This window comes from Lates calcarifer, unplaced genomic scaffold (genome assembly GCF_001640805.2).
Source record: "Lates calcarifer isolate ASB-BC8 unplaced genomic scaffold, TLL_Latcal_v3 _unitig_5762_quiver_1696, whole genome shotgun sequence".
NCBI classification, from domain to species: Eukaryota; Metazoa; Chordata; class Actinopteri; family Centropomidae; genus Lates; species Lates calcarifer.
In genome coordinates, this window is record NW_026117708.1 from 1 (window position 1) to 10,000 (window position 10,000).

The window sequence follows — 10,000 nt, forward strand, 5'->3', positions numbered from 1 at the left end:
CGTCGCTTTCGGCAATCGGGTATTAGGCGCTGGAAAGTCACCTCTGTAAAGTCTGCACTGCTGCCGAATGAATGAGCGCAGTCTGGGTTTTGGGCACAATGACCCAATACGTCGCCACAAGGACGTGGCTCACCGATGTACGTTTTGAGCAATTTCGGACGAAAATGGACTTGGAACAGAGCCAAATGTTTGATCAGGCCATACGGAAAATTCTTGTTGGGTGGAGTAGTTATTTCTTAGTTTTGCTGTTGACTGTTAGAGAAAATCCCCATTATTGTTGATTGCTATGTGAAATAACAGATCTGCCAGTGTTATTTTGGCACGTATAAAGGGTCTGTCTTCAGCAGCCGCTGTGGCTTACGGCCACACCACCCTGAGCGCGCCCGATCTCGTCTGATCTCGGAAGCTAAGCAGGGTCGGGCCTGGTTAGTACTTGGATGGGAGACCGCCTGGGAATACCAGGTGCCGTAAGCTTTTTGTCCCCATCTTTTCCTGCCTATCTTACAGCAGCAGAATGCCGCTTCCTCTGTAGTTGAGACAGGGCACGCCCAAACTACTTTTATTTTGCAGCCTGTATTTCACGCTCTGTTTTGCACTTCTGTTTTATGTCACGTCGCTTTCGGCAATCGGGTATTAGGCGCTGGAAAGTCACCTCTGTAAAGTCTGCACTGCTGCCGAATGAATGAGCGCAGTCTGGGTTTTGGCACAATGACCCAATACGTCGTCCACAAGGACGTGTGGCTCACCGATGTACGTTTTGAGCAATTTCGGACGAAAATGGACTTGGAACAGAGCCAAATGTTTGATCAGGCCATACGGAAAATTCTTGTTGGGTGGAGTAGTTATTTCTTAGTTTTGCTGTTGACTGTTAGAGAAAATCCCCATTATTGTTGATTGCTATGTGAAATAACAGATCTGCCAGTGTTATTTTGGCACGTATAAAGGGTCTGTCTTCAGCAGCCGCTGTGGCTTACGGCCACACCACCCTGAGCGCGCCCGATCTCGTCTGATCTCGGAAGCTAAGCAGGGTCGGGCCTGGTTAGTACTTGGATGGGAGACCGCCTGGGAATACCAGGTGCCGTAAGCTTTTTGTCCCCATCTTTTCCTGCCTATCTTACAGCAGCAGAATGCCGCTTCCTCTGTAGTTGAGACAGGGCACGCCCAAACTACTTTTATTTTGCAGCCTGTATTTCACGCTCTGTTTTGCACTTCTGTTTTATGTCACGTCGCTTTCGGCAATCGGGTATTAGGCGCTGGAAAGTCACCTCTGTAAAGTCTGCACTGCTGCCGAATGAATGAGCGCAGTCTGGGTTTTGGGCACAATGACCCAATACGTCGTCCACAAGGACGTGTGGCTCACCGATGTACGTTTTGAGCAATTTCGGACGAAAATGGACTTGGAACAGAGCCAAATGTTTGATCAGGCCATACGGAAAATTCTTGTTGGGTGGAGTAGTTATTTCTTAGTTTTGCTGTTGACTGTTAGAGAAAATCCCCATTATTGTTGATTGCTATGTGAAATAACAGATCTGCCAGTGTTATTTTGGCACGTATAAAGGGTCTGTCTTCAGCAGCCGCTGTGGCTTACGGCCACACCACCCTGAGCGCGCCCGATCTCGTCTGATCTCGGAAGCTAAGCAGGGTCGGGCCTGGTTAGTACTTGGATGGGAGACCGCCTGGGAATACCAGGTGCCGTAAGCTTTTTGTCCCCATCTTTTCCTGCCTATCTTACAGCAGCAGAATGCCGCTTCCTCTGTAGTTGAGACAGGGCACGCCAAAACTACTTTTATTTTGCAGCCTGTATTTCACGCTCTGTTTTGCACTTCTGTTTTATGTCACGTCGCTTTCGGCAATCGGGTATTAGGCGCTGGAAAGTCACCTCTGTAAAGTCTGCACTGCTGCCGAATGAATGAGCGCAGTCTGGGTTTTGGGCACAATGACCCAATACGTCGTCCACAAGGACGTGTGGCTCACCGATGTACGTTTTGAGCAATTTCGGACGAAAATGGACTTGGAACAGAGCCAAATGTTTGATCAGGCCATACGGAAAATTCTTGTTGGGTGGAGTAGTTATTTCTTAGTTTTGCTGTTGACTGTTAGAGAAAATCCCCATTATTGTTGATTGCTATGTGAAATAACAGATCTGCCAGTGTTATTTTGGCACGTATAAAGGGTCTGTCTTCAGCAGCCGCTGTGGCTTACGGCCACACCACCCTGAGCGCGCCCGATCTCGTCTGATCTCGGAAGCTAAGCAGGGTCGGGCCTGGTTAGTACTTGGATGGGAGACCGCCTGGGAATACCAGGTGCCGTAAGCTTTTTGTCCCCATCTTTTCCTGCCTATCTTACAGCAGCAGAATGCCGCTTCCTCTGTAGTTGAGACAGGGCACGCCAAAACTACTTTTATTTTGCAGCCTGTATTTCACGCTCTGTTTTGCACTTCTGTTTTATGTCACGTCGCTTTCGGCAATCGGGTATTAGGCGCTGGAAAGTCACCTCTGTAAAGTCTGCACTGCTGCCGAATGAATGAGCGCAGTCTGGGTTTTGGGCACAATGACCCAATACGTCGTCCACAAGGACGTGTGGCTCACCGATGTACGTTTTGAGCAATTTCGGACGAAAATGGACTTGGAACAGAGCCAAATGTTTGATCAGGCCATACGGAAAATTCTTGTTGGGTGGAGTAGTTATTTCTTAGTTTTGCTGTTGACTGTTAGAGAAAATCCCCATTATTGTTGATTGCTATGTGAAATAACAGATCTGCCAGTGTTATTTTGGCACGTATAAAGGGTCTGTCTTCAGCAGCCGCTGTGGCTTACGGCCACACCACCCTGAGCGCGCCCGATCTCGTCTGATCTCGGAAGCTAAGCAGGGTCGGGCCTGGTTAGTACTTGGATGGGAGACCGCCTGGGAATACCAGGTGCCGTAAGCTTTTTGTCCCCATCTTTTCCTGCCTATCTTACAGCAGCAGAATGCCGCTTCCTCTGTAGTTGAGACAGGGCACGCCAAACTACTTTTATTTTGCAGCCTGTATTTCACGCTCTGTTTTGCACTTCTGTTTTATGTCACGTCGCTTTCGGCAATCGGGTATTAGGCGCTGGAAAGTCACCTCTGTAAAGTCTGCACTGCTGCCGAATGAATGAGCGCAGTCTGGGTTTTGGGCACAATGACCCAATACGTCGTCCACAAGGACGTGTGGCTCACCGATGTACGTTTTGAGCAATTTCGGACGAAAATGGACTTGGAACAGAGCCAAATGTTTGATCAGGCCATACGGAAAATTCTTGTTGGGTGGAGTAGTTATTTCTTAGTTTTGCTGTTGACTGTTAGAGAAAATCCCCATTATTGTTGATTGCTATGTGAAATAACAGATCTGCCAGTGTTATTTTGGCACGTATAAAGGGTCTGTCTTCAGCAGCCGCTGTGGCTTACGGCCACACCACCCTGAGCGCGCCCGATCTCGTCTGATCTCGGAAGCTAAGCAGGGTCGGGCCTGGTTAGTACTTGGATGGGAGACCGCCTGGGAATACCAGGTGCCGTAAGCTTTTTGTCCCCATCTTTTCCTGCCTATCTTACAGCAGCAGAATGCCGCTTCCTCTGTAGTTGAGACAGGGCACGCCCAAACTACTTTTATTTTGCAGCCTGTATTTCACGCTCTGTTTTGCACTTCTGTTTTATGTCACGTCGCTTTCGGCAATCGGGTATTAGGCGCTGGAAAGTCACCTCTGTAAAGTCTGCACTGCTGCCGAATGAATGAGCGCAGTCTGGGTTTTGGGCACAATGACCCAATACGTCGTCCACAAGGACGTGTGGCTCACCGATGTACGTTTTGAGCAATTTCGGACGAAAATGGACTTGGAACAGAGCCAAATGTTTGATCAGGCCATACGGAAAATTCTTGTTGGGTGGAGTAGTTATTTCTTAGTTTTGCTGTTGACTGTTAGAGAAAATCCCCATTATTGTTGATTGCTATGTGAAATAACAGATCTGCCAGTGTTATTTTGGCACGTATAAAGGGTCTGTCTTCAGCAGCCGCTGTGGCTTACGGCCACACCACCCTGAGCGCGCCCGATCTCGTCTGATCTCGGAAGCTAAGCAGGGTCGGGCCTGGTTAGTACTTGGATGGGAGACCGCCTGGGAATACCAGGTGCCGTAAGCTTTTTGTCCCCATCTTTTCCTGCCTATCTTACAGCAGCAGAATGCCGCTTCCTCTGTAGTTGAGACAGGGCACGCCCAAACTACTTTTATTTTGCAGCCTGTATTTCACGCTCTGTTTTGCACTTCTGTTTTATGTCACGTCGCTTTCGGCAATCGGGTATTAGGCGCTGGAAAGTCACCTCTGTAAAGTCTGCACTGCTGCCGAATGAATGAGCGCAGTCTGGGTTTTGGGCACAATGACCCAATACGTCGTCCACAAGGACGTGTGGCTCACCGATGTACGTTTTGAGCAATTTCGGACGAAAATGGACTTGGAACAGAGCCAAATGTTTGATCAGGCCATACGGAAAATTCTTGTTGGGTGGAGTAGTTATTTCTTAGTTTTGCTGTTGACTGTTAGAGAAAATCCCCATTATTGTTGATTGCTATGTGAAATAACAGATCTGCCAGTGTTATTTTGGCACGTATAAAGGGTCTGTCTTCAGCAGCCGCTGTGGCTTACGGCCACACCACCCTGAGCGCGCCCGATCTCGTCTGATCTCGGAAGCTAAGCAGGGTCGGGCCTGGTTAGTACTTGGATGGGAGACCGCCTGGGAATACCAGGTGCCGTAAGCTTTTTGTCCCCATCTTTTCCTGCCTATCTTACAGCAGCAGAATGCCGCTTCCTCTGTAGTTGAGACAGGGCACGCCAAACTACTTTTATTTTGCAGCCTGTATTTCACGCTCTGTTTTGCACTTCTGTTTTATGTCACGTCGCTTTCGGCAATCGGGTATTAGGCGCTGGAAAGTCACCTCTGTAAAGTCTGCACTGCTGCCGAATGAATGAGCGCAGTCTGGGTTTTGGGCACAATGACCCAATACGTCGTCCACAAGGACGTGTGGCTCACCGATGTACGTTTTGAGCAATTTCGGACGAAAATGGACTTGGAACAGAGCCAAATGTTTGATCAGGCCATACGGAAAATTCTTGTTGGGTGGAGTAGTTATTTCTTAGTTTTGCTGTTGACTGTTAGAGAAAATCCCCATTATTGTTGATTGCTATGTGAAATAACAGATCTGCCAGTGTTATTTTGGCACGTATAAAGGGTCTGTCTTCAGCAGCCGCTGTGGCTTACGGCCACACCACCCTGAGCGCGCCCGATCTCGTCTGATCTCGGAAGCTAAGCAGGGTCGGGCCTGGTTAGTACTTGGATGGGAGACCGCCTGGGAATACCAGGTGCCGTAAGCTTTTTGTCCCCATCTTTTCCTGCCTATCTTACAGCAGCAGAATGCCGCTTCCTCTGTAGTTGAGACAGGGCACGCCAAAACTACTTTTATTTTGCAGCCTGTATTTCACGCTCTGTTTTGCACTTCTGTTTTATGTCACGTCGCTTTCGGCAATCGGGTATTAGGCGCTGGAAAGTCACCTCTGTAAAGTCTGCACTGCTGCCGAATGAATGAGCGCAGTCTGGGTTTTGGGCACAATGACCCAATACGTCGTCCACAAGGACGTGTGGCTCACCGATGTACGTTTTGAGCAATTTCGGACGAAAATGGACTTGGAACAGAGCCAAATGTTTGATCAGGCCATACGGAAAATTCTTGTTGGGTGGAGTAGTTATTTCTTAGTTTTGCTGTTGACTGTTAGAGAAAATCCCCATTATTGTTGATTGCTATGTGAAATAACAGATCTGCCAGTGTTATTTTGGCACGTATAAAGGGTCTGTCTTCAGCAGCCGCTGTGGCTTACGGCCACACCACCCTGAACACGCCTACAGGTGAAGCAGTGCAGTGTGGGAGCTTGTGAAAATAGCTTGTGAGGTTTTTTGGTTTTTTTGGTTTAATAGAACTATATCTGGCTTTTTGCTTTTTTTTCTTTTTTACTGAGAGTGTCATCCCCAGACAGCGGCTGCTGTTTGGGGAATTTCCCCTTTAAGTTTCGTTTTTACGGCATGACGATGGAGAAGAGACCGGAGAGAGAGACGAGACATGTGGACGGCGGAGACAAAGGAGGAAGAATCTATGAGAGACAGCTGACTTTATTAGCAGAGATCGATGGGGAGGACAATATAACAATGATGGAGCTGCTGAGAAAAGTAAAAGAAGAGTGTGGTGAAGTAATCGGCTGTAGATTCAAGTCACTGAAGTCTTATGAATTAACAATGAAGGACGCACGAGGAAAAGAAAAGCTGATGGATGGACTTAAGATTAAAGACAGCCGGATAATGGGAAAGGAGCTAGGAAACGACGAGTTGGTCGTTTCTTTTATTAATTTGCCGACGTATATTGAAGACGAGGAGATTTTGGAGAAACTGAAAGAGTGGGGAGTGAAGGCGATCTCCCCGATTAAGCGGCGGATGTGGCCGGGAACATCAATTGCCGATGGGACAAGATTTATGAAAGTGAAATTCACTGAGACTGTTAAATCACTGCCGTACTCAACAAAGTTTGAGACAGTTGGGGGTTCTGAGCATTTTAGGGTCATTCATGATCGGCAAATAAAAGTGTGCCGACTCTGCATCCGACCGGGGCATGTAGTGAGAGACTGCCCGACGTTTAAATGTTTCAAATGTGGGAACCAAGGACACTATGCCCGAGAATGTGTGGTGACGGAGAGATGCCAGGATTGCAGAGAGAAAGTGACTCTGTGTATATGTGGGGCATCGGCTGCTTTCAGAGGAGAGATTCCCTACTCTGACATCTCGTCTAGCAGAGGGGACCTGGTGGAGGAGGTGGAAGATCCGACGGGGGAGAGGGAGGAGGAGTTGGCGGAGGCGGCGGATGAGCTGACGGAAGAGAGGGAGGAGGTGGAGATCGGTGGCGGGCGAATCTGGTCGCTGGAAGCGGAGGAGTTGGACAGCAGTCTCGAAGATGCTGGCTCGAGGATAACTGCGGTCAGCGAGGACGCAGGAGATGAGAGAGATCGATTAGGTGAGAAAACTGGAGGAGGAGGGGCGTGTGTTGTAGACGAGAGAGACGGCCATGTGCGCTCTTCTCAGCTGAGCGCAGGCAGTACGGAGACGGACGTGAATCTGAGAAGTAGCGGAGAAGAGATGGATATCAGTGAGGACATGATAAGGCAATTGAAAAGGAAGAAGAAAGGGAAAGAGAAGATGAACGTGAAAAAATGAAAGGTATGAATGAAGCTCTGCAGTTATTTCTTTTTTTGTTGTTTCTTTGCATTATGAGCGCTCCAATTAAAATCTCTTCATTTAACTGTAACGGACTTAGAGACATTCGGAAAGCAGAGCAGGTTTTTGCTGGGCTAGACTCAGACATTTTATGTTTACAAGAAACTCATTGGAGCGATGAGCTTATGGACAGAATGAAGGTGATGTGGAGGGGGGATCTCTTTGTGAATCATGGGGGGCAGAGGGAATGTGGAGTGGCAATTTTGACCAAAGAAGGAATTGTGGACAATGTTAAACAAATATTTAAGGATACTAAGGGCAGATTATTAGTTATTGAATTTGAACTGCAAAGTCTTCTGTTTCGTTTGGTAAATGTCTATGCACCTAATATTGAAACAGAGAGAAAAACGTTTTTTGGGAAAATGAAGGGTTTAGTTAAAGGGAACTGTATTTTAGTTGGTGATTTTAATGTATGGTGTACGAGGCTTGATGCATGTAATGTTGCAATATTCAAGAACGATGCATCGAGAACAGTACTTAATAACATCCTGCTGACTGATGATTTGGTTGACGTATGGAGAGAGGATAATCCATATAAAAGAAAATTTTCCAGAAGGCAAATGGTGTTGGGCAGCTTGAAACAAAGTAGGATTGATTTATGTTTAGTTAAAAGAAATGTTGTAAGTTTGGTAGGAAGGATAAGTTATAAGTTTATAGGTTTAAGTGATCATGCCGCCGTGTCCTTTCTCTTGGGTGAAAAAAGGGGTGGGAAGGGAGGAGGATTGTGGTGTTTAAATGCTTCTCTGTTGGAGGAGCCGAAATATAAAAAATGTATTACCGATTGTATAAAGTTTGAAAAAGGAAGTCCGCTGTACGAGGGGAACATCTGTGACTGGTGGGAAATGGTTAAAACTAAATTAAAGAAAATAAGTATCAGATATGCTAAGAGGAGGAGTTTTAGGAAGAAACAAAAGGAGAAAGAGATGACTGATAACTTAGAGAGAGAGGAAGAGAGATTAGAGAGAGATCCAAATTTAGATAGGTCTAAACTGTTGCAACTGCAAAGCGAATTGGAAAAGTTGGAAAAAGAAAAATGCATGGGAGCAATTATAAGGAGCAAGGCTAAGTATGTGGTGGAGGGGGAGAAATCTACAAAGTTTTTTCTAAACCTGGAGAAAAAGAAACAAAGGGGAAATTTTATTGCTGAATTGGAAAATGAAAAAGGTGAGAAAATAAGTGACCTGGTGGGTATTCTTGAGGAGGTTCAAAAGTTTTATATGAAGTTATTTGATAAAGAAAGTATTAATGAAGAATGTGTAGATAGATTGTTGAGTGCTGTGGATGTTCAACTGTCTGATGATGATAAACAGATCTGTGACGCTGACATTACAGTAGAAGAAATAAAAGTGGCGATTGATCAAGCAAAAAAATACAAAAGCCCAGGATCAGACGGGTTAACAAATGAATTCTATAAAACCTTTGCGGATATTTTGGTGCCAATATTGGCGAAACTATATGGGTATATGGAGGAAAGGAAGGTGGTGCCAGAGTCCATAACGAAAGGCATAATCACAATTTTATATAAGAACAAGGGAAATGCACACAAACTGGAGAACTACAGACCACTAAGTTTATTAAATGGTGATTATAAAATATTGGCTAAAGTCTTTGCCAACAGAATTAAGAGGGTGGTAGGAAGTATTATCTCAAATACACAAGGATACAGCATACCGGAGAGAGACATAACAGATACTATTTGTTCTGTTAGGGATGTGGTGGGGCATATGAATAAAGAAGATGAGGGGGGAGTTCTTTTAAGTGTGGATTTAAACAAAGCCTTTGACAGAGTGGAACATGACTACTTATGGCAAACAATGTATAAATTTGGGTTCGGTGAAAGACTGGTGTCATGGTTAAAACTGCTCTATGATAATGCAAAAAGTTGCGTCAAAGTGAATGGGGTGCTTACAGAAGTATTTGCTTTGAGGAGATCTATAAGACAGGGGTGCCCTCTGTCTGCTATACTGTATAGTATTTCCGCGGAGCCGTTTGCGGCCTTTGTTAAGAAAGATACAAGAATAAGCAGTGTCGATATTCCTTTTGGTAAAAAAAGTTTAATATATCAGTATGCGGATGATACAAGTATTACTGTAAAAGATTTGGAGAGTGTGAATTATGTGTTGGAAGATTTAAGACTGTATGAGAAGGCATCGGGAGCTAAGATTAATGTAGAAAAGTCGGAAATAATGTTCTTTGGTAAAGTAAATAAAGAGAAGGTTGGGGTGCCGTTTAAAGTTAGGGAGGATTTTATAAAGATTTTAGGAATAAATATAGGAACTAAGGAAAAGGAAGCCAGGGATGAGACCTGGACAGGTGTTTTGAATAAGATCAAAAATACATTAAATTACTGGAAGCTAAGACAGCTAAAATTGAAGGGCAAGGTGATAGTGGTAAATACTTTGCTATTGTCAAAAATAAATTATGTTTTAGGTGTTTTAGATTTGCCGGATTGGGTTTTTAAAGATTTGAATAACATGATAAGCAACTTTATATGGGGAGGGAAAAATGTAAGAATTGCTATGAAAACACTGATTGGTAAGGTGAAGAGCGGTGGGCTAAATCTGCTAGATATAAAAGCAAAAAAAAGTGCAATAAGAATCAAAATGGTACAGAAATTCTTGTATGGGGAAATAGAGTATGGTTGGAAAGTGTTTTTTAAGCAGTTTTTATTTGAT

The 10,000-nt window shown here is 45.2% G+C and overlaps 9 non-coding genes across 9 annotated transcripts; all 9 read left to right on the forward strand.

Annotated features, from left to right (window-relative positions):
* Window positions 1-355: 355 nt before the first annotated feature.
* Window positions 356-474, forward strand: LOC127141846 (5S ribosomal RNA). Its single transcript, XR_007812353.1, has one exon. It is a non-coding gene; the product is annotated as a 5S ribosomal RNA (ribosomal RNA).
* Window positions 475-968: 494 nt separating this feature from the next.
* LOC127141857 (5S ribosomal RNA) lies at window positions 969-1,087 on the forward strand. Its single transcript, XR_007812364.1, has one exon. It is a non-coding gene; the product is annotated as a 5S ribosomal RNA (ribosomal RNA).
* Window positions 1,088-1,582: 495 nt separating this feature from the next.
* On the forward strand, window positions 1,583-1,701 carry LOC127141862 (5S ribosomal RNA). Its single transcript, XR_007812369.1, has one exon. It is a non-coding gene; the product is annotated as a 5S ribosomal RNA (ribosomal RNA).
* A 495-nt stretch (window positions 1,702-2,196) lies between these two features.
* On the forward strand, window positions 2,197-2,315 carry LOC127141863 (5S ribosomal RNA). The gene has a single exon (XR_007812370.1). It is a non-coding gene; the product is annotated as a 5S ribosomal RNA (ribosomal RNA).
* A 495-nt stretch (window positions 2,316-2,810) lies between these two features.
* LOC127141864 (5S ribosomal RNA) lies at window positions 2,811-2,929 on the forward strand. Its single transcript, XR_007812371.1, has one exon. It is a non-coding gene; the product is annotated as a 5S ribosomal RNA (ribosomal RNA).
* A 494-nt stretch (window positions 2,930-3,423) lies between these two features.
* Window positions 3,424-3,542, forward strand: LOC127141847 (5S ribosomal RNA). Its single transcript, XR_007812354.1, has one exon. It is a non-coding gene; the product is annotated as a 5S ribosomal RNA (ribosomal RNA).
* Window positions 3,543-4,037: 495 nt separating this feature from the next.
* On the forward strand, window positions 4,038-4,156 carry LOC127141848 (5S ribosomal RNA). The gene has a single exon (XR_007812355.1). It is a non-coding gene; the product is annotated as a 5S ribosomal RNA (ribosomal RNA).
* A 495-nt stretch (window positions 4,157-4,651) lies between these two features.
* Window positions 4,652-4,770, forward strand: LOC127141849 (5S ribosomal RNA). Its single transcript, XR_007812356.1, has one exon. It is a non-coding gene; the product is annotated as a 5S ribosomal RNA (ribosomal RNA).
* A 494-nt stretch (window positions 4,771-5,264) lies between these two features.
* LOC127141850 (5S ribosomal RNA) lies at window positions 5,265-5,383 on the forward strand. Its single transcript, XR_007812357.1, has one exon. It is a non-coding gene; the product is annotated as a 5S ribosomal RNA (ribosomal RNA).
* Window positions 5,384-10,000: the final 4,617 nt, after the last annotated feature.